Raw genomic sequence first — 5,360 nt, 5'->3', positions numbered from 1 at the left:
TACTGAGAATTATTATGAGGGAGGAACATATGTTTGTAGGAATTGCAATAATATCAAGTTTCCTCTCTATGTGTTCACACTTTTGAAGTTATGTTTGTTTTGCCTTCCTATGCTAGTTGATTCTTGCTCCCATAAATTGTTTGTTCACAAAATCCCTATGCATAGTAAGTGGGTTACACTTAAATGTGCTTTTCATGAGATTCATGATGCTCTTTTGCATGTTATAATTATTATTCCTATGTGAGCATCATTGAAATTATCATGCCTAGCTAAAAGGCTTTAAAGAAAGGCGCTTGTTGGGAGACAACCCAACACTTTTACTTTATGTTTTTTGGTGTTAACATGATTAAGCTATTGTAGTAATCATGTTTTATGCCTTTTATTTCAATAAAGTGCCAATTAAAGCCTTTGGGATAGTGTGGATGATCATTGACTTGATTTTGTGCAAAAACAGAAATATTTGCTCTCAGTCCAGGAATTTTGTAAATTCACTGGAACGTGATTTTGATCTGAAATTTTAGCACATGATTTATATACAAATTTCCTGGAGTTTACTAATTTTTCATAATTTTTAGAAACGCAGAAGTATGGTTACACTACAGATCTTCAAAGATTGTTCTGTTTTTTACAGATTTTGTTTTGCATGCATAGTTTGATTGTTTTAGTGTTCCCATAGCTTATATTCAGTGATATAAATTATGGGAATAGTATAATACAGTAGGGATCATGTGGGAACAATTATGAATCTTTTCTTGACAGTACCTAATGAATGATCATTATTTATTATACTAACCCATCTCACGAAGTTCCGTTAAGTTTTGTGTGCTTGAAGTTTTTAAGTTTTGGGTGAAACACCGATATGAGGAGAATAAGGAGTGACAAGAACCTAATATTGGGGATTCCCAAGGCACCCCCAAGTTAATATCCAAGGAAGAATCGGGCGCCTAAGCTTGGGGATGCCCCGGAAGGCATCCCCTCTTTCGTCTTCAACATTATCGATATATCTTACTTGGAGCTATATTTTTATTCGTCACATAATATGATTTTTTGCTTGGAGCGTCATTTTATTTTGTTGTTCACTGTTAGGTGTTATTTATAATCTTGTTTTTCAATAAAAAGTTCCAAGAATTGCATCAGGATGCTTGCATTGCATGCTTTGATTGGTGCTTTGTTTGAGTGTTTGAATTTCGTATTTTACTGGAACGTGAAAGGTTTCTGAAAATTTTACACAGTGTTGTAATATAAATTTTATAGCATGTCATAAATTGTAATAATTTTTTGAGTTACATAAGTACACTGTTTTCATAAATTGCTACAGACTATTCTGTTTGGACAGACTGTTGTCATAGTTTTGTTATCTACTTATCCTATAGTTTCCATAGCCTATATTGATAGATATAAATTGTGGAAATGATAGTAAATAGTAGATGATGTTTGCAATTATTATGCAACTTGTCTTGGCAGTACATAAAGAGTTGATTTATTATTATGTGCACTAACCTATCTCATGAGTTCTTTTTAAGTTTTGTGTGGATGAAGTTTTGGAGAATAGGTGAAACCGGGATACGAGAGGATTGAACAAGATACAAAAGCTCAAGCTTAGGGATGCCCAAGTCTCCACAAGTAAATATTTCAAGAACTGTTAAGCATCTAAGCTTGGCGATGCTACGCATCCCACCTCTCTTCGTCAACTATTGGTTAGCCTATGTTGAGCCTAAATTTTTATTCGTTCACATGATGCATCCTATTCTTGGAGTGCTATTTTTATTTTGCTTGTTGTTTAAATAAAACACTCAGATCTGAAAATATTTATTAAGAGAGAGATAGGAAGTCCTCCCATAGCTACTTGATTGTTTGACTACTCATTGATCTTCACTTATATGTTTTGGAGTAGTTTGTCATTTACTCTCATGCTTCACTTATATCCTATGAGTAAATGGTTGAATGAGTTGAATATCATAAATCTCATATTATATATGTTTTATATGCTTATCCCATGGGGATTAATGACTTCACATATAAGAAGTATAGGTGGTAAAATTTATTGAAAGTTAGCAAACACCGCATTGGTCACTTGAACAATTCATGAAAGAATATTGAAGGAAGAGAGATTTCACATATAAATATACTATCTTGGAATTCTTGTATGGTTGTGAATACCCGTTAATTATTTTCAAACTTGAGAAAATTAGTTGAAGTTGGACAAGGAAGACAACGTAAAGAGTTATGCTTGGGTATATTTGTATAGAAGTTATATTTTCATGGATCCTCCAACATGTGGTGCTTGCTTCCACCTCATACTAGCCAAAACTTCGGCACCATGTAGAAATACTACTTGTGCATCCAAACACCCTTAAACCCAAAGTTGTTCCATATGAGTCCACCATACCTACCTATATGCGGTATTTACCTGCCGTTCCAAGTAAATTTGCATCTGCCAAACTCTAAACCTTCAAATAATATTTTGTTTTGTATGCCCGAATCACTCAATATAGTGACTACGGGCTGTCAGTATCTTCCATGCTAGGTGAGTTATTCTCACGATATGTGTTGATTCACTATCATTCACGAGAAAGTGGCTGGTATTTGGGATGCCCAGTCCCATGCTCAAAAAAATCAAATCAAAATATAATGAAACAAAACTCCCCCAGGATTGTTGTTTATATGGACGGTACCCATGGATTCGGCTCGCCATCGAGTGTGATTGATTGGTGGAGGGGGAGTAAAAACTTTACCATTCTGTTTGGGAACCACCTATAATGTATCTAGCATGGAAGACACCGAGATCTCTAGGTTGTTATGTTGACAATGAAAGCATACAACTCAAAATTATTATTCGTCTATGTTTTAAAATCTTGAGCTTTGGCACCTCTGCAAATCAATGCTTCCCTTTGTGAAGGGCCTATCTTTTACTTTCTAGTACTTACTTTTATACAAGAGTCATGGTGATCTTCACCACTTCCTATATTTCACCTTTTTCTCTTGGCAAGCATCTTGTGGTGGGGAAATATCCAAGCATATATGGCCATTCAAATATATTTGATCATGAATTATTATTGTTGAAAATTATCTATATGATAAATAAGTTGGGAGGCAAAACTTTAAGCCCCTATCTTTGTTTGTGTTCGACGGATGCCATTTGCTCTAAAAATATGCTTTGAGTGTTAGCAATGATGGAAGACTATATGATAGTTGAGTATGTGGAATTTGCTAAACCAAAAGCTCTTACATAGAGCCTTCCTGAAAATAAGATGAATTGCAATTGTTTGGTGACTGAAAGCATAGATTGTTAGTTTTCAAGAAACTTTATGGTTTATACTTTAACATGTGAATAGCTTGTTACTTCATCATGAGAAGTTTTATCAGATGAGCTACTGTTTATGATATATAATGATGCTAGAAAAAAGTGAGTGAAATTTTCCTTGATCAAACTTGTGCACTTGCTAGCATTCACACTTCATCAATTATTTCTTTTATCATTTACCTACTCGAGGACAAGCAGGAATTAAGCTTGGGGATGCTGATACGTCTCCAACGTATCTATCATTTATGAAGTATTCATGCCATGTTTACAAAAAATTTATATCATTTTGGTATGATTTTATTAGAACTAACCCGGACTGACGTTGTTTTCAGCAAAACTACCATGGTGTCGTTTTTGTGCAGAAATAAAAGTTCTCAGAATGGGATGAAAATTTACGGAGAATATTTTTGGAAAATATAAGAAATACTGGAGTGAAGAGATGGGCTAGGAAGTGGACCAGGAGGTCACAAGCCTGCCAGGCGCGACCACCCCCCTAGTCGCGGTCGTGTGGCTTGTGACCTCCTTGGGAACCTTCCTGACATGATTCCAATGCTAAGAATTCCTATAAATCCCAAAAACCCCACAAAGAAACCTAGATCAGGAGTTCCGCCGCCACAAGCCTCTGTAGCCATGAAAACCCAATCGGGAGCCTGTTCCTGCACCCTGCCGGAGGGGGAAACCATCACCTGAGGCCATCTTCATCATCCCGGCGGTCTCCATGACGAGGAGGGAGTAGTTCACCCTCGCGACTGGGGGTATGTACAAGTAGCTATGTGTTTGATCTCTCTCTCTCTCGTGTTATTGAGATGGCACGATCTTGATGTACCGCGAACTTTATTAATATAGATGAATCATATGGAGTTTTCCCCTCACCATCTTCTTGTGATGAATTGAGTTTTCCCTTTGAAGTTTTCTTATCGGATTGAGACTTTAAGGATTTGAGAACACTTGATGTATGTCTTGCGATGGGATATCCATGGTGAGAATGGGACGTTCTATTGATCCAGTTGATGTATGTTTTGGTGATCAACTTGCGGGTTTCGTGACCTTGGGAATCTATGCATAGGGTTGGCACACGTTTTCGTCTTGATTCTCCGGTAGAAACTTTGGGGCACTCTTTGAAGTTCTTTGTGTTGGATTGAACATCATGAATCTGAAATTGTGTGATGCATATCATATAATCAAGCCCATGGGTACTTGTGCTGACATTGGAGTATCTAGGTGGCATTAGGGTTTTGGTTGATGTGTGTCTTAAGGTGTTATTTTAGTATGAACTCTTGGGCTGCTCGTGACACTTATAGGGATAGCTCATAAGATTGATCGGAAAAGATAACTTTGAGGTGGTTTCGTACCCTACAATAATCTCTTCGTTAGTTCTCTGCTATTTGTGACTTTGGCGTGAACTCTTTGTCGCACGAGAGGTATTTACATATGATTCAACTATGTTAGTATTGTTGAGAAAACTTGCACTAGTGAAAGTATGAACCCTAGGCCTTGTTTCTAAGCATTGCAATACCATTTGTGTTCACTTTTATCATTAGTTACCTTTCTGTTTTTATATTTTCATATTACAAAAACCTATATCTACCATCCATATTACACTTGTATCACCATCTCTTTGCCGAACTAGTGCACCTATACAATTTACCATTGTATTGGGTGTGTTGGGGACACAAGAGACTCTTTGTTATTTGATTGCAGGGTTGCTCGAGACAGACCATCTTCATCCTACGCCTCCCACGGATTGATAAACCTTAGGTCATCCACTTGAGGGAAACTTGCCATTGTCCTACAAAACTCTGTGCTTGGAGGTCCAACACGAGTCTACAAGAAGAAGGTTGTGTAGTAGACATCAATGTCCTTGCTAAGTTAAAGAAAGATCTTGATCGTGCTCTTGTTCTTACCCGTGTGCTTCAATCCGAAAAGAGTGCACTCGGGCTTGATCATGTTAGACTCAAGAAAGATCTTGCAACACTTGACAAGGCTCACAAGGCCTTGAAGAGTGCTCATGTTTCTTCGAAAGAGTCACATGCTCAACTCCAAGTAAAACTCACTA

This window comes from Hordeum vulgare, chromosome 1H (genome assembly GCF_904849725.1).
Source record: "Hordeum vulgare subsp. vulgare chromosome 1H, MorexV3_pseudomolecules_assembly, whole genome shotgun sequence".
NCBI classification, from domain to species: Eukaryota; Viridiplantae; Streptophyta; class Magnoliopsida; order Poales; family Poaceae; genus Hordeum; species Hordeum vulgare.
This window is presented reverse-complemented; position numbering follows the sequence as displayed.